This window comes from Eublepharis macularius, chromosome 13, assembly GCF_028583425.1.
Source record: "Eublepharis macularius isolate TG4126 chromosome 13, MPM_Emac_v1.0, whole genome shotgun sequence".
Taxonomy (NCBI): domain Eukaryota; kingdom Metazoa; phylum Chordata; class Lepidosauria; order Squamata; family Eublepharidae; genus Eublepharis; species Eublepharis macularius.
The window spans coordinates 47,203,889-47,223,081 of NC_072802.1; the positions used below are offsets into that span (position 1 = coordinate 47,203,889).

General features: G+C 39.1%; 1 protein-coding gene across 4 annotated transcripts in view; it reads left to right on the top strand.

The window, feature by feature from the left end:
* Positions 1-19,193, top strand: part of PISD (phosphatidylserine decarboxylase) — a 66,806-nt gene that overhangs the window by 21,949 nt on the left and 25,664 nt on the right. Inside the window, exon 1 of one of the 4 annotated variants that reach the window (XM_054996319.1) lies at positions 5,349-5,370. The exons of 2 other annotated variants lie outside the window; for them this stretch is intronic. The gene's annotated coding sequence lies outside the window, so the exon portion shown is untranslated. Of the gene's footprint in view, positions 1-5,348; positions 5,371-6,054; positions 6,203-19,193 lie in introns of those variants that run through there. One more of the 4 variants, XM_054996317.1, reaches the window with a different exon arrangement.

The following is a 19,193-nucleotide window of genomic DNA, read 5'->3' on the forward strand; positions in this document are numbered from 1 at the left end:
AATCCAGCAAGACAAAAGGAGGTTCAGTGATTGAAGTAGATTTCCAGGAGCTTATTCCGAGGGATTCTATGCTCTTTTTTTTACCTTCACCAAAGCATGTTGGCCAGGGTTCATGGCCAGGAAGCTCCCACTCCTTTCTGCAAGTGTATTCTTTCCCTGTGCCGTCTTTATGGAAGATGTTCATTGGGTGGGAAGGAGAGAGACTTTTGCAGCTGTCAGACTTTGAGATGAGGATCCCCTTCCTTTGCTTCTCTGCATAGAATGTATTGTCCTTTTACCCCAGTAGGAGTAGAGGTTCCTGTTGTAGATTTCTGTCTGGTGGGCAGATGCAAAGGCTCTGTCAAGGTAGGTGTCAGTAATATGGTCTTATGTTAAGAAACCAGGCTGTTTGTGCAAAGTGCTCCTTTTTGTGCAAATGCCCTTTCCCAGATCCAAAGTTTGATCACCATAAGGTCAGAGTGACTCCATACCCTGCACCATGCAGTGTGAGATAACATTTCCCTGGGGGGGGGGTTTATATACTACTGTGTGTGTGTGTCATGGTTGGCTACAAGCTCCAAATCCTGTTCTCCATTGTGGCTGCAGTGGGAGGAGCTGTGTGTTGGGATAGAGGAAATAGTAATTTGGGGCTTTCATTTCTGTTCAGTGGAAGTTTTAAAACATTTAAACCAACTTACTTGTCAGTATAACATCATGTTGTTACAAGGGGCAGAATCCTTGTTTCAGTGGAATTAAGACAGGTGTAGACACATTTTCTTTACCTCTAGGAGCCAGCTTAAAATTTTAGGAGTTGGACTAATTTGTCAACCTTAAGAGTTTTATATTTTAATTGCTGCATTTTTAAATCATTGCTGCCACAACACCTAATCCTAACTTCTTTTCATAATTTTGTTAAACATGACAAAAGTGTCATAATATATAATTAAATATATAGGTAACCTTGGTTGTCATCAGCATAACAAAAATCTAACCTCTTACCACAGCTTAACTTTTCCCCAATTTCTTATAATTTCATTATTCCTTTTAAAAGTTCCATTTAATTGAAAATTGGAGCCAGTATAGAAAGCAACTGGTTAAGAAATGAATTCAGTCACCACCATTGAATGGTATAAAGTTAAGTTTACATGTTAAAGAAGCAACAACAAGAACTGCATGCACACTTTAAAGTTATACGGCAAAACATTTTCTTACAAAATGATAAATAAGCTTTGGGTCGGAGCCAGACTACTTTTTTGCTCTATTGCAAATTGCCCTCATTATTACAGCCCCTGTTCCTCATGACATTTGTCCATTCTAGTCTCATAATCCCAAACCATAGGTTTTGGTAGTCAAAGGGGACCCTTCTTCCCTTTTTCACCAGTGGAAAAACTAGTGAGATCCACCCATTTGTACTTCCCCTGAGAACTGTAGAGAGAAGCTTCCAAAAAAATCATAGTTGAATATATTAGGTGACACAATGAACTTTATAGGTGCCAGGGCAACCTATTCTGAGGAACACCAGCTCCTCCATTGACGGCTCAGTTCTGGCCCTTGTGTCAGCAGAGTTCTTCCAATGGAGGATTTACATGAGTACCAAGTTATACTGATGTTTCCTTAATGTTAAACCATCACGAGTCCCCTGTGTTAGCAGATTTTGAAGATCTGGAGGGTAACTACTAACTATAGTTCTCCAGCTGGCATAACTAGAGTATTGAACAGTTCAATTTGTCTCTGGGAGTGACCCCATATAATTTGGCTCTTCTGTTTATAGCATTATATCTGCCAGTTGTAATGAACAGTGTTGTTGTGGGTTTTCTGAACAAATATACAAATTCTCCAATGCCCTAAATAGAGCATAATCCAATTTAAAATATTTTTTTGAATTGTATCTAGTGGACAGACTCTTAAAAGAATATCATGTTAACATTATATCCCAATAGCAAATAATACTTGAGCTGAAATATTTGAGTATGCAAAAAATGCTCAAATAAATTTAAAGCTTTATGTGGAAATTATTTTTACTGGAATAATATCTGTTTATATTTCAAGATGATATAGGATGCATATTGTTTAAATGTAAGAAAAAACAAAGGCAATGAAAACCATTGACACAAATTTTAGTTAATCCATAAAACAGTGCATGATATACTGTAAATGTGGCTGTCTGGTCATCTATTTCCACATACTTTATCCACAGAGGTAATAGGAGCACCTCTATTGTGAGAGGAAACATAAGTTAGATTTTTAGCTTTGGTTTTGGTTTCACCTGCACAGCCAATCAGATGAGTTCATAATTTGATCTTTTAATTTCGATTGTTGTATTTGTGTGGTTTACTGTCCGCCCTATTTACAGATCAGTAAAATATGCATGTACTGAGAAATGTTAATTACAACTTTAAGGCTGCCAAGCAATGCCATCCATTAATTATTAATTTTATGAATAAATTAATTTTATAAGTAAAATTTTTTTGAGGAAAAATAAATCACTGGAAAACTTTCCATTTTGTGAAATTTTCTGCTCCACATCTCTGAGGCCATCAGAAACCTGTGAAGAGTAATTCATTGCTCTTCTTTGGCTTTGTTTCTTCTATTGTTTGTTTTCATGTACATGTAAATGTAGACAGAAAATAACATCGTATAGTAGCATTCAGAGTGGCTGACTGGAATAGTCTAAAAGTCAGGTAATCCAAGAGGACTCAATGAACTTTGGAGACGCACCAGTTCAAAGTGACATCTAATACTGAACATGTGGCGTTCAACATGGAGTTCCAGTTTAACTTAGCTCACGACATTGCTAGAGGTATTCATAATGTCACAGACTGTATTTGGGCACCTGGCAGATCTCTGAGAAACACCAAGTCCCTGGCTGCTTCAAGTTCATAGACTTGATTGGCTGATCAGTCATCAGCTGAGTATAGTAGCATAAGGTTGACAAGTAATCTGGTCTGATGACACAGCTTTCTCTGCAAACGGGGCACAGAGTGCAGTAGCAGATACAGTGATACTGTAATAATGTCTTGATGGGAAATCCTGACTCACAGAACATGACCCCCCCCCCAAATAATCAGTGGAAAACACCAGAGAGTAACTGCAAAATCCTAGTCTGTTGCCTGTGCAAAAGGAAATCTAGTATCTCAGCCCAGCGAGAATGCCTGTCTTGCATGAAACTATGCTGATCTGATACCTCAGCTGCCTCTACAGTGTAATTAAAATGGGTGAAGCATTGATTCATTTTGTACAAAAGAAGATGCACTTGGATGTGAAGGGGTTTCATTAAAGAATGTTATGTATGCCATACCTCTTTGATGCTGGCAGTTTTAAAGATGATTTTGGAGAAGATACTTCAATTTTTATAATAGTGTAGGATAACAATATATGCTTGAGAAGCTACAAGTGACTCCAGACGCATGTTTTTTAACATGTTGGGGACGCAATGTTACCTGGGAACTGTAGTTACGTCTCTAGCACAGGGAGGCAGGAGAGGGGAAGAGTTTTTCAAAGACAGTTTTCAAAAACAGAGCTGCGTGTGCTGGGGGAGAAGAACTTTGCAATTGTTTTCTTGCAATCTCAACTGAGAGATGAACTACCAGCTTTTCTTCTCTCCTGTCTCCCTGCTCTAGGGACAGAGTCCTGTATTCTTCTCTAGAAGATCCCATAATGGAGGTGTTTCAATTGATGTATTTTAATTGATGCATTTTATGATAACGTTTGTTGCTATAACAGACACTGTACAGAACTTGGCTTTGACTAGTAGAAATAGGCTACAAAAGAGAAATTGGCAACATCTAGGAGACAACAAATAAATCAAAATGTACTGACCTACTGACCTGCTTTCCAACTCTGGTTGCACTTATTTTAGAAAAGCCACGTATCTTTGACTCTGTACCTTCTGAGTCATTTTTTGAACAAACAGTTACTTGGCAGGATGGGAAGTGTATCTACCTCTTCTTACAGAGAAGAGCAGCAAAGAATTAAAATCCAGGGTCAGCTCTTCAGTCATTTGGGAGGTCTTGTCATTTGTATGCTGGTGTCTGCTTTTCAGATTCACTACCTGCACAATACTGAGGACTAGAAACATTCAGTTAATACTGTAATTATGCAATGTAATGCTATTTTTCTCCAACAATTTTATTTTTATCTAAAATAATTTTCAAGAGGGCTTGCATAAAATAATATATTAAAAAGCAGCTACCACAGTAACAAAACCTCATTAGTTGAACCATCTTTTGGAATAAATTGAATGTATATACCAACTGGAATACTGTGAGAAAAGAATAACCCTGGACCTCTGAGGCAGGCCATTCTACAGCTCTGGGTTGTTGCTGCAAATGCCCTGCTTCTTTCTTTTGATATGAATACTTTGCATAACAAAGGGACATGAAGCATGGCCTGACCTGTGGAAGACAGATCTCATCAGGGATTGCTTCCTAGAGGAGTAACTGTACTAGGTTTGGAGGTTCGCATATGAAGGGGAATAAAGTGACAGAGATCTGACATGGAGGATCATGGATCATTTTAGAATGTTCCTTTTTTAAAAAAAACCTTTTAAAACTTCATGCAAATACAGAAATCAGCACAGCAAACAGAGGGGGAGGGAAACTATACTAGTTTTCATTTTGCATTCAGGCTTTCATGAAAAGGAGCATTCAAAGCTGAAATTCACCATCTGCTTGCTGGTGCAGTCCATCCTACCACCACACTTCCATCTCAATTTTCTGCATGTGGGAAACAGGCCATTGGCTTTTGAAGTACAAAAAAATCATATTATTAAAAAATCAATAGATTTATTGTAGTAGACATTTTCACAGGCTAGAGCCCTGTTCATTAACTGTCGGAATCATATCAGATCTCTTAAAGAGAACTAGATCTTAGTATATCAGCAAATAGATGTTGCTAAATCTGTGTTTGCTAAAATAATTCCGGGGCAGGGAGGGGAGGCTTAGGGACTGTTGGTTTAAATATATTTATTGAAAATATGAGGTTAAGTTGAGGAGGAGGAGTGTGCAAGGTAGATTCCTGGAAAGTGAAATGTTTTTCTTTGTTCTGAAGCAACGATTGGGGCAGTCTGGCTGAGCTTGAAACAGCGAGAAGGGACATTTCTGGGCAGAAGGAGGGGGCTCTCTCTCCCCTCCTCCAAGGGCTTATAAAAGGGGCCCAGGGTAACGTCATGTCTGCAGTTGGAGAGGTGCCTGGTTTTGAATCTCTGAGTGACTGAAGGGCAGCAGGCAGTCAGCAACTGGTGAGACTGGCTGGGCATCCAGGCCAAGAGATTGGATCCAAGATTTGCAAGAGCAGACAAACTTTCCAATCTAGTTTGGCACCCGTTTGATTTCAGGAAGGTGTCAGCGCCTTGCTCCTGAAGAGCCAGGACAGAATTTCTTTGGAGACTGGGTATCTGAATATTTAGATCCTTTTAATTTCTATTGGCTTTTTGCAGTTCATTTCTGTTTTGAACTTACTTTTATATAGTTAAAGGGGTGATGTGGTGTATGTTGGTAATGTGTTGTCACTTGGTTGCAAGTACTTCATTGAAATGGCCTGGAAAATGTTCTGTCATGTACCATATGTCCCCCCCCCCTCCCGGCAGCTGTTAAAACAATAATTAATTGCATTGTTCAGGAAACAGACAGAAAATGCTACCCTGTTTAAATTGTTAAATATAAAGGTTTATTTGAATATACAAATTAATCTCTCAAGCTGACCAGTGCCTATGCCATTCATACTACTACAAAGCATTCTTTCTGAACAGCCCCTGCTGAAAATATTTTGAGAAGTTAGTTCTTCCCCACATGACTCATCACTCAGCTGTCCCCAGCCTCCTGCTCAGATTCGGATATCTTGTAGTCGCTGGCAAGCAGTCTGGTGGAAGTGAGAGTGTTGCTATGGGGTTTCTGCCCCCTCAGTTGCTCTTTCTCTTTCCTGTCTTGCCTTTTCCCCTTAAGGGAGTGTAGTACTCTCTGGCATCTAGATAAAGGCAAGCTCTTTATTACATGAGGCTGGAACGTCCTTAAGAGTTGTCATCCTGAAGTCTGCATAGCTGAACGGTGAGCTGGAAAGGGGCAGTTTCTGCTTTCTTAAAACAAAGTGCTGCTGATCGGAACTAGCGTGCTGTGGCGGTAATTCAGAAGGACTAGGAGTGGTGATTGTGGTACTTGGAATTGCCCTTCTGGATCTCCTTTGGCTGCTGCCATCAACACATCATCATCACCACCATCATCATCAGGTGAAATGCAGACGTACATGATGAGTAAAGGGCTCAAGTTACACTGTTGTGGCAAAGTAGTCTTCCTCCCGAGACTGATCAGTCCCCATTTCAACCGTTATGTACTTCTGCATCTTGTAATGTAAGATTTCTCTTGTGGGTGTTTTGAGAAGGAAAGGGAGGGTTAACAATACAAAAAATATAGTCAGTCTATAGAGTTTATAGAAATGTGTGATGATGATGATTTATATGTAATCTGGGAGAATTGCAAAAAATGGTACCTTTTAAGCAAAACTGCTTTAATTTTAGGTAAGTAGATGTGTTGGTCTGTGGTAGAAAAGCAAGATTTGAGTCCTGTGACACTTTAAAGACCAACAAGATATCATAAGAAGGGAGCTTTGACTCTCAAAAATACCTGAAAATTTTGTTGGTTTTTAAGGTGTCATTGGACTTGAATCTTGCTGCTTTAGTTTTGATTCTGCAGCTCCCCATATGTAGGGGGTTGAATAGCCGTAAGTGCTGGTAGGTGATGTGCTGCTGAATGTAGCATGTCATGTCCATCTGCATGCAAAGACGGGAGTTATGGGAACAACTAGTTCTTCCAGTTGCATAAAGTTGCTTATTTTTAAAGAAACATTTATTAGGTTTAATGTAAGTTGCTTTCAACAGTACTACACATAGAAGTGTGTGCTGAGAATTCAATATGCACATTTTGCTGTTACAATAAATTGTGTACACAGAAATGTTTGCATAGCTGTATAATGTTGTAAAAAAGTTGGGGGGATATAAAATGTGGGATATTGATGACTTTCCATTTATTCATATGGAAATAGTTTTCTTCAGATTATTGTAACAGAAATAAAAAAGGCCAGAGAGCCTAAAATGGCATTTATTCACATTAGCCCTTTTTGTGGCTGTGTGATACCAGTGATGACATCTAAATATAATGTAATGGATTTCTACAGTACTGAATGTTAAAAAGGAAGATATTTTTAAAAGATCTGCCTTGGGCTGCATTCAGATATCACAAGTTAAGGGCACATATGCACAACCCTGATTGTTTTGTCACACTTCCCTCTCTGCTCAAGATGAGAATTGCTTTTTAACATGAATTCTGGTTACTTTTGATGTAGGAACTCAGGACTGGAATTAGTTTCCCCATTCCTCACTAACCAGGATTCTAAATCTAGATTAAACTTTAGTTCAGGGTCCTTGAGGGAGGGGCTAACTTCAGTTAACTTGTGTGTATGTGTGGGTGTGTGGGGGGTTCATTTATACGTCATGGGTAATCAGAGTTAATGTTTAACCACGTTTCTCAGTGTGAAAGGGAGAGACATGTGCATGAGCCTTGTAATAAACTGGGTTCATGCACATTTTTTCTCACCCACAATTACATGTGACTTCTGAATGCAGCCCTGGTAGTTTTCAGAGGTGCTGCCTAGGTATTAAGCTTTCTCCATACCTAAGTTTGGAATCAATCTGTCAACAGGAGAATCCTGGATTCTTCACAGGTCCTCCTTTTTTTGCATTTGTCTTTCAAAATTGTGTAGGCAGTCAGCTTCAGTATATCTTTTCTGAGTGACATTCACTCTCAGACTGATCGTTCAGAAGTCTCTAACAGCTGTGGTCTGGTTGTTGTGTAGCATGAATAGTGATTGGGTTGGTAGTATTTAAACTTGATTCTGTTCCTCCCATTGAAAATAACTTATTTGTGAACTCTTGGAGCTTTCTTTCTTTGCCTCCCTGCCTAGCATTCTTTGTGCTTCTCAGAATTTCCTCTTTCTGCTGTGAGTTTCTAACACATTTCCCATGAGATCTGTACGGCCAAAAGTGGCTCTTAAAAATATAGGAAATAATGTTTGTATAAAGTAGCATGTGTGTTTACACAGCATTCTTTAATAAGGCAGATTATTTCCCTTTCTTGTTTGGCTTGCTTTCTGTTTGTATAGGATGGTCACATTTCTTCTTAAGCCAATAGATTTCTAATTTGAGACAAAGGAAATTGTGGGAAGCCATCGTTGGTAGGGGTAGGCAGGGAGAAGACTGATTCTCTAAATGCATAGAGGTAGATTTTCTGCAAGAGCTAAAATGGCTTTGGGTTGCATACTTGTCACATGATATTTCACAGTGCTGTCTATAAAAGCACGTGAGCTCTCAGGCAGCTTTTCAGCAAGTCTTAGAATGCTGAGGATTTCTAAAGAGCTGGTAAGAAAGATCTGTGAATTTGGAAGGAAATTCTGAGGAGGAGCATGACAACCATGTATTTATGTGCTTATTTTTAGACTTCATTTCCTCCCAAAGGTCCTCAAGGAGGCACACAAGTTAAAACATGATTACATCACATCTAGTAGCCAAGTATCTTCCCCCTCCCCACAGAAGATGAAAAAATCTGCAAGGGTAACACAAAATGCTAAGATGTATATTTCTGTAAATCCACGGACAGCTCCCCCCCTTCTGCAAAAATTATGGGGAATGTTAAAATATACATCACTGGAGATAGATGGAGAGAGGAATGTGAGGGAAGAGAAACAACAGGGGCTGGGGCTGGGGAGCACAAATGAGATTAGTGGTTGCAAGGAGGAAAGACTGTGTGAGAGGTGGGGCAAGGGGATGGGGAGGAAGATTAGAAGGGTGATAATGTGAGGGAAGAAAGTGGAGATGGTGCAGAGGGAGATAGGGGAAATGGAGCTGGATGTCACACAGTTCAGTGCTCCTTTATTAAAAGAAATAGAGTCACATGTAAGGGAGACGGTGCCTTTATTTCTATTGTGCCATTTTTCTAGGAGTGGGCTGTGACAGAATTTACCAAGCACGTTTATATCATGTTTAACACTTAATGCTTTATTTCAGAGTGCTGTAATCCTAGTCCTGATATATTGTTTATTAGATGTCTCATTCTATTGATTGCATTGACTTATACTGTGTAATTTGCCTTGAGTCTCAGTGAGAAAGGCAGACTATAAATAAAATAATATTGATAAAGTAAAACCTATAAATAAAGTAATAATATCTACTCTTCATCTGTGCACCTCCTGAGCATTGCAGGCCACAGAAACCATGACTTCTCTAGCACAGCCAATTATTCTGTCCTCAGAGCTGACCCCTTTTCTGACTGTTTGACCTGGGTGCTTCTTCTGATACTTCTGTATCAACTGAGAGATGAAATGACTGAAACAATGCAGGAGAGGACCAAGACCATAATTATGACTTTGTTCTTTTTTCTCAATAATTTTTTATTTTATTAATAGAATTAAAAGCCCAGTAAAAAGGGCAAGAAGATAAAAGAAGTAAAGAGAGTACAGAAAAAGAAAAGAGACAGAAATTAGAAATAACAAAAAACAATATGTTTCATTTTCCATTTTTTTCTACAACACCTATCATATTTTAACAAATATTATACTTTTAGTTTTAATATCTCCAAAAATTTCCTTTTCCAATACTGCTCCCCTTCTATTTATTTTTCCCAAATTTATCTTCTTCAAAATCAAAACCGCAAATCATTAATACAGAGTTTCCAGTTAACCATAAAAATATTCGATGTTTTATCTCTGATCAGAGCTGTAAGTTTAGCCACCTCCGCTAACTCTGTCATTTTCATAATTCAGTCCTCGATTGAAGGCAATTGTACTTTTCCTTTTTTGCACATACAAAAGCCTAGCTGCCGTGGTCATATATAGAAATAAAATACCATGTTGATTTTCCAACTGTTTGTTCATTAATCCCAACAAAAAGGCTTCTGGTTTAAATAATATAGTAATCTTCAACATTTTTTGTACTGTCATGTGAATTTGTGACCAAATTTTTTTAGCTTTACGGCAAGTCCACCAAAGATGATAAAATGTTCCCTCATGTTGCTCACATTTCCAACATTTATTTGACATACCTTTACTCATTTTTGCTAATTTGTCAGAAGACATATGCCACGATACATCATTTTATAAAAATTTTCTTTAAGTGTGGAACTCAAAGTAAATTTGAGCCCCTTTACCCACATATTCTCCCGCTGGTCCATCAGTATATTATACCCAAAAATTTTAGCCCATTTTATCATACAATCTTTCGCAGATTCTTCTTCTGTTTCAAATTTCAATTACAGTTTATACATTTTGGAAATAACATGTTCATCATTTGTACAAAGCTCTTTTTCAAACTCAGTTTTTTCATAATCAAAGCCCCATAGTTTTTTATCTGATTTGAACCTTTCTAGAAGCAGGGCTGGCACCACCATTGAGGCGGTGAGGTGGGCGCTGCGAGCGCTGAGGCACCGGAGGGGGCACCGGAGGGGGTGCCGGGGGCAGAGGCACGTGCCACGGAGCTGGCGTGCCTGGCCCGCAGCTGCTGCAGCCGGCCAACGCTGCCGCCGCCACCACCAACACGCTGTCGGGCGCAGCAGCCACGGTCCAGGCACGGAAGGCATCCGAGGTGGTGTGCAGAACCTCCCCAGCCACCCGCCGCGCCCGACTGGGAGCGTGGGCAGCCTCTCTGTGCTGTCCCAGCCACCCACCGGCCAATGGGGCCAGCTTGCTGTGTGATGATGTCATCACGCAGTCCGGGGTGTGTGTATGCGCATGTAGGGGCAGCCCCAGGCGCCAGAAATCCTTGTGCCACCCCTGTCTAGAAATTAAGCATAGAAAAACCATTGACATTTAAAATCTTTAGCTATTAAATCCTCCCTTGTCTTCAATTTACCATCTCCTTGTGAGCATTCTAGTAAGTCTCCGTTAGTTAACCATCCCTTTTTGGTAGTCATCTCCCTTCTATAAAATGCTTCCTGTGTTGAAATCCAAAGGACTGTCTTCTGTGATAATCTCAGTTTGTATTTATTCCAAATTCTCAGGATGGCCCTCCTAATGTAATGATTTTTAAAATCTGCATTGACCTTTACTTTGTCATACCACAAATAAGCATGCCATCCAAGTCTCAGGTCATGACTTTCTAATGTCAAGAGCCTCTCATTTCTCAGAAGCATCCATTCCTTCATTCACATTAGACATGTGGCAGCATAATACACTTTCAAGTCCGGTAAGCTTAGGCCGTCTCTCTCCTTCACATCTTGTAGAATTTTATACTTAACTCTTGGTTTCTTCCCTTGCCATGTAAATGTTGAAATGTCCTTCTTCCACTGTTTAAATGGTACATCTGAAGTTAACACAGGTATTGTCTGGAAGAGGAATAACATTCTAGGTAAAATGTTCATCTTAATAACTGATATTCTCTCCAACAAGGACAACTGTATTCCATCCCATCTTAACATATCTTTTTTGATTTCTTTCCATGTCTTAACATAATTATTTTGAAATAGCATACAGTTCATCCCCGTCAGTGTGATACCTAAGTATTTTACCTTTTTTTCAACCTTAAAACCTGTTATTTTCATCAATTCTTCCTGTTTTTTAATATCCATATTATTTGTTAACATTTTTGTTTTCTGTTCATTTATTTTGAGACTTGCCAGAGTACCAACTCTCTCAGTGTCTTCATCAATATTTCAATTCCGTCTAATGAATCTTCCAGGATCAAAACTAAATCATCTGTGAAGGCTCTTAATTTGTATGACTCTTTTAAAATTGTTATGCCTCTAATTCTTTCCTCTTGTCTAATGTCTCTATTCAAAACCTCCAACACCAAAATGAAAAGGAGTGGTGACAACAGACATCCTTGACATGTTCCTTTTTGATCTTACATGGTTTAATTAGTTCTCCATTAACAGTAATTCTGGCATTCTGTGAAGTGTGGATCGATTTCACTCATAAAGTTCTCCCCAAAATTAATCTTTTCTAAGACTTCAAACAGGAAAATCCAGTTCAAATTGTCAAAAGCCTTTTCAGCATCCAAGAAAATTAGAGCTGCTTGTTTTTCAGTATGTTTATCCAAATATTCCACTATATCTAATACGATTCTGACATTATCTTTCAACTGTCTTTTGGGTAAGAAACCACTTTGATCCTCATGAATAAAGTCTTTGAGAACATACTTAAGTCTTTATGCTAAAATCGTGGTAAATAGTTTATAGTCATTATTCAACAATGATATAGGTCTATAATTTTTTACTAATGTAAAATCTTGCCCTTCTTTAGGTATCCATGTAATATTAGCATCTTTCCAAGTCTCTGGCATCTTTCCTCCCAATAAAATTGAATTCATTGCATTTTGCAAGGGTACTAAAATCTCATCTTCAAAGCATTTATAATATTGGACAGATAGTCCATCAGGGCCTGGTGACTTCCCCGTTTTCATCTTTTTAATTGCTTTCACCACTTCTTGAAACGTTATTGGGCCATTCATCACCTGATGTTGTTCCTCCATAATTTTAGGTAACTTCTGTTTTGTTAGGTAATCATTCAATTTGACCTTGTTCTTGACTGGTGATGCTGTTGCTCTCAGAAACTGGGAAAAAAGAAGAAGAAGAAGAAACAGCCATTCAGACTAAAGAACCAGTCTCTTCTCAAGCAGTAATTCTGGTCCTGGTTCTAAGTTTGTCATCACTGCAATTCACTTATGTCAATGCTTCTAATGCCAGCTTCATTTGCTCAAACTATCCCTCCTCAGTTTCAAATACAGAGTCTGAGGGATGTGGAAGAATACTTTTATGCCTTGATTCAGCTCCTAACTATTCTCCTTTTGAGCAGAAGGGAAAGAAGGCAGACACTGTTCCTAAGATCAGCATGTGGTTTTGGTGGCTGCACTCAGCCAACTACTCTTGCCTCATGGTTGGGCATGGCTGCAAGAGTACTGAGGTCGCTTACAGGACTGACACTCCGTACTTTGATACCAGTCATCCGTGTCTCCACAGAGTCTGCTTTGGACAAGTTTTGGTGGGGTATGCTAATCCCCAGAATATCCTCTGCAAATTGAAGTGCATCTCAAGGTGTCCATTTAATGTTTAAACTCTGAGGGCCAGCGAGACACATTGCAGGATATCTGCCTGATTTCTCCTAGGATCTGAGACTCTTTTTGAGAATGGTGACTACAAGGTTGTTTCCTAAGGGGTCAGTCCCTTCTGTACCTATGATCCTCAAGACAAACTATGCCCACAGTCCTAAACCTAAGAGCTGTTATAGGGCCCTAGTGGCACTCCAGCTCCATCGTGTTGACTACTATGTCACATCTTGCAGTGGAGATTTATCAGCTTGATAATTTGTCCATTTCTTCTTGCAATTTCTGTCATTGACTGCCACAACTTCTTTCCAAGTAACCTCAATACCAGTTCTGGGTTTGTGATTTTTCAATTCTGACAGCTTTGTCTTGACCCCTTTCTTATCAATACCCACCCCCAGACCAACATCATCGGCCTTAGCATCAGAACGTTCATTTCAACAGTGTTGGTACTTGACAGCCTTACTTGCCTTGGTGTTTTCCATTTCTACAAGGCTTCCAACGGCTAAACCTACAGGATACCTCTCTTCCAGACATCTCTCTGTATCTGATATTGTTGAGCCATCCAGTTATCTGCTGCCACCCCACACCATTGTGATTGTATTTCTAGTCATGATATTGAGTCTGTTGACTTTAGTGATTCTTGACGGGGAGGTAATTGGATTAGGGCATCACAAGCTTTGCTAGATCCTGATTCAGAATGCAGCAGCAGCACGCTTGTTAACGGAGTAACTCAGGTCAATCAAATTACAGGAATATTAGATCAACTACACTGGTTATTGGTTTGTATTGGGGTTCAGTTCAGTGACCTTTTAAGGTCTGAGACCCACTTACTTGAAAGATCACTGCTTGCAGTGTCAGACTGCGTGGGCCCTACAGTCTTTTCACTGGGGTCTGCTTTTAGTTCCTGCTCTAACAGCTCAGCCTGGGCAAGAATTTTTTTTCTGTGGCAATTTCATCCCTTTGGAATAGGCTGCCAACAATGTAAGGCTGCTCCTTCCCTTTGCAATTAAGGAAAAAGTTCAGGAAGGAGATTTTTAGAAGAGCATTTGGGTGAACATTAGAATTTGAGTCCAGTGGCACCTAGAGACCAACAAAATTTTCAGGGTATGAGCTTTTGAGAGTCAGAAGGAGCTCAAATCCTGCTGTTCTACTGCAGACTAACACGGCTACCCACCTAAATCTGACTGAACGGTGGCTCTTCTAGTATCTGACAATGATTTAATTACTTAGTGTATATGAAATTTTAATGAACGGCAACTGCTATGAGTTTTTAATGAAAAGTAGTATAGAATTATTTTAAATAAACTGTTGGTGATCCAGTACTGAAAGTTATTGATTGGGGTGGAATAAAAATACTTTGGGTGATGGACTAAATGGGGGGGGGTAAGGCAGGAGAGGGAGATACCTTGGCTCTCTTTCCACCTGGGGATGCTTTGATGTTGATACTATTTGATGTTTTTGATCTCCTACCTTACACATTAACGGGGCAGAAATATGAACAGTATTAGCTACTGCTACCTGAAGCCTTAGTTTGGGCTCTGGAAAGAGTGCCTACTCTTGCCTTGATCCTTTTTGCAGTAATGCCTAGACTGTTTGAATCTTTGGTTACTTTGTAATATATCTCTTCTGCAAAGAAGTCCAGCAAGCTTATGTAACTTGTTTCTAAATCTATCACATCTCTGTCTCTACTGGGACAAGGACAAGGTAGTCTTTTGTTTGGATACATCATTTCTTCCTAAAATGGTTTTATGCTACGCCTCTCTCAGTCATAATTCTGAAATCCAAAAATGACGTGGCATTTGCCCTTCACACACTGGCCTTCTGCTTCAATAGAATGGCTGTTTTCCAAAATGTCACCCATCTTTTTCTTTGGGCTCTAAATCACAAAGTTATACCAGAATTCCAAAATAAATACCAGAATAAATGCATCAGTATTTAAAGTGCCCGAAAGCTTTGTGTTCTTGCTGTTAATAACCTAATACAGCTACCCTCTTGATTTCCCCCCTTTATTTTGTCAATCCCAAAAAGAGCCATTCGCCTTCCTCCCATGATAGCTTTTATACTGGATTATTTCTAGACAGTATCTAGTTACATTAATATAACCTTGCAAGGCTCCTTCTCCTATATCTCTGGGCTTGAGACATGGCTGCTCTCTCTTGCCTTTCCCAAGGTTATTTCCTTTCCAGAGCTTGATCTAATCCATCAGTCTTTATGAACATTAGAGCATATTCTGATGCATCCTAAATATCTTGATCATTAAGGATAACAGCACCTGCCTCCAGTTTATGTCAGCTCCCATATATGTATTTGCATAGAGATCACTGAGAAAAAACACAGTTGTTTACCTGCTACTAATGTTCTATTACTACCTGCTACTGCCTTCTGTGTGGTCACATAATCCTTCCTCCCTGCTGTTGTCTCCAGAATTTACATGGGGTATTCCCAGGGAAGTCATAAAGGAATGCCAGGTAGGGGCTTGCTCTTATCAGGCATGCTCAAAGGGAAAAAAATCCCGCTCCCCTTGAGAAGAGTGACATGAATGCCAGCTCTCAGGCATGGATTCCAGAATGTTCGAATGTTAGTCTTCACTGATGCAGAACTATTATGTGGAATTGCACAGATGGTCACTCAGAGAATGTCAGTTTCTAGTAAGCAGCCTGTTACTGTTTTGTTGTATGCATCAACATGGCCATAGTTAAGCAAGGCTCAGTCCATCAGGTGTAGCAAAGCTGGCCTTAATGAGAAAGATGAAAAGTAAATATAACAAATAAATTAGTTTCAAGTGTTAATGCAGAGGATCTATGATGCTACATCCCAGTCAAAAGTAGTTCAGGCTAGCTCTGATAAAAGAAGTCACACACATTTTTTTTTCTAGCAAAGGACAATAAAGGCCAGGGTAAGGGGTTTCTTGCCCAGAGCTGCTTGTTTAAATTATGTATTAAAAATTCCAAAATAAGAGAGAAAAGCTGACTTCTTATGCAACAGACCCTTGAAACAGCATTTGACAAAAATAAGCAGTTTTAAAATTTAAGTCTCCTTTCTGTGTTCTTGTTGGCTGATCTATGATCGTAACAAATAAAATAACTAAATTAAAATTAAATGTAAGTCTCCTTGCAGGAAGTTTGGATAATACAGTGAATGCTTGATGGGCCTTTCAGATGGTATCTGTGTTTGGCAGAGAGGGGAAAAAAGCAAATAACAAATAGTAATCTAGGACATTCCTTGGATTTACCTTCCAAAGTCTGTATAAAAAGGTTGTGGCTAGAACACCTTGAATAGTGATTGATTTAAGTTGCTGTTTTAGGACTGACAGACAACCTTGAGTAGCCTTGTTGATGCAAAACAGACTCTTGGTTTACTCACCCAGTAGTCTGCATTTTGAAAAATGGTATTGTTTTGGAATGCATGATTGTTAGGCTCCAGAATGAAGAGGATTCTTGTTTAAAACCTGTATCAGATAACACCATAGATAAATTTTAATCCCAGCCTCTGATGCCTGGAAATCTCAATGGTAAATATTTTTGCAGTTCTGGGGAGAAAGTTTGGACCATAATGAGTTGAGGAATAATTAAATGAGGTTGCTGAGTTTGATGCTTATGTGACCTGATAGAGTGTAGTAGAGTTGTATTGCTGGCAAATTAACGGCTTGTTATGAGACAATAATCTCCCCTCCAGAGGTTTGTACCTAGTTGCTCTCTTTATTCCCTCAACTTGAATTCTTGATTAATTCAGTGGGAGGCTTCAGGCTCACACCAAGGCTTTTCAGAAAGCAGTTGTTAGCCCATGAGTCTAGTTATAGTGATGCCAGTAAGGGGAGCTCTGCAGGGCAACTTTTGAGCTCAGAAGAGAAATTCAGATGTAAAAGTACCATCTTAGATGTCTGGAGATGAAGTAATTGTCCTCTGAATTGTTCCATCTGCTCTGCTTCAGAACGGAGATGGCTTTATCACAGGTGGTAAATTTTGGATACCATTAAGAGCAGCATCAAAAAAGAGTCCAGTAGCACCTTTAAGAGTAACCAATTTTATTGTAGCATAAGCTTTCGAGAATCACAGTTCTCTTCGTCAGATGCATTAAGAGCAGCAGAATAGAAGACAGATCTAATTGTTGAGGGATAATTGAGTGGGAAGTTCTGTTTCGTAAACCCCATTTTTAACTTCATTTATTCAGGAAATTTATATCCTGCCTTTCATTTCTATAGAACATGAGTGGCGACATATGCTAAATGAAGACACAGGACACAGCACAGAATGGCCATACAGCTAATCAATAATCCTAAAGTGAAAAAAGATACTCTGGATACTTCTGTAGTCTGTTTATCCAGGACAGTAATTAGATCCAAGAGCATTTCCATCCAGACTCTGATTTTGTTGTTTTAGGGAGAGTACGATTCTGTCCTGAACAGGTTATACTCTTCTTCCCAAATCAGCTTTTATCCCCAATCCACAGACTTGCCCAGACCATCTTGCCAGTTGGCTCTCTAATATTCAACCCTTCATTGATTCCAGGCATTAGTTCAGAGTTTTTCCTGCATCCCTAGAATTTAATAGAAAGGAGAGTGACAGAGCTGGGTATCACCAGCATAATGAAGATATTTTGCTGTAAGTCTCTGGATTCCTCTCCCAATGGTTTCATGTAGCATGGAAGACTAGATGGAATCCTGTGGTCAGTGTGCCGGGGGAGAAAATTTTCCAATGCTATAATTTTCACTGAAAAAAATTTCCACCCCGCATATATAAACACGGTCTCTGCTTTTTGCAGCACAGTACTGTTGTGCTTCAAATCAGTCATGTTAGATGGGCTAAATGTGGGATACGAAACATGGAAAAACCCCAGTGCTTGTACATGGTCTAGGCTTGTACATGATATATTTGCTTTCTTTTGCTAACATTTAATTTATATGCCAATAAAGGCTTGCTTGAGCTGCGTTTAATTTTTGCTAACATTATTTAAATATTTAAATTATTTATTTAAGTTTGAATTGGAAATTTTCTCCAGAAAACCCCCGTCACTGTTTGTGGTGCTCCATAGGCCAGTGGCCATTGGGGGAAGGGGTAGTCTACAAGCATCTCCTTCTGACCCTGTTGGCTGATTAGAGTTGATCATCATCATTCAAGGCAGCTTCTCTTCTATACTCAGGTTGAAAACCAGATTGAAGAGTTTTTAGATAATCCATATCCAGAAATGCCTGGAATTGAGGCCATCACACTTTCAAGACTTTTGCTCACACAAAGAAAGTTAGGGATGGGCAGATAAATATTTAGATCTTTTGGATCATATAGTTTCTTTAGTGTCTGAAGACCATAGCGCACTGTTCCCATTCATTTCAGTGAAATGTGAGCAGAAATGGTACAGAAAAAGGCAACCAAAATGATCAGGGTAGGGTTGACCTTTTCACCATTCAAAAAGGATTCGGTCAGTTGACTCTTCAGATGTTGGTCAAATATTTGTAAAGAAACAAGGAACCTTAACCTTTAAAAAACTGTAAAAACAATATAACAATCAACTTTATTACTATACATATGAATGGTTTATTGAACAGTTGTTTGGGCTTTATCCAAGAACATCAAGATCAGCCTATTGTTTAAATGTTTTTAAAGTGTTTTAAAATAGTTGTAAGTTTTCTTATTTCTGTTTTAAAGGTAGTTGTGCTACATGCAACAGTTCACTTCACCTCTTTGGCAGTTAGCAGGTGGCCATGCTTTGCTGTGCTGCTGGATTGGAAAGGCTTGTATAAGGCTGTTGCAGGGACAGGTGACATGAATATTTTTCTGATGTTCCTAGCAAATGAAATAAAAAAGAAAGCTACCGCCTGCACAGTGATGTTCTTGGCTTTATCAAATATTTGACTAAGCAATTATTTGGCTGTATTTTGGTGAATTGATGGACCTTCCATCTTCCTCATGACAAAAGATTGAACAATTTGTAGCCTTTTAGTTGAAAGAAAAGACAACTTGGATTGATGGTGATTTCTAAAATTGTAAATTGTGTAGAGAAGGTGGAGAGAGAATTTTTTTCTCCCTCGCCCATAATACTAGAACATGGAATTGACTCACAGTAGATGTGGGACAGGCAAAAGAAAACATTCCTTCACACAATACACAATTACTAGTGGAATTTGCTACTGCAAGCA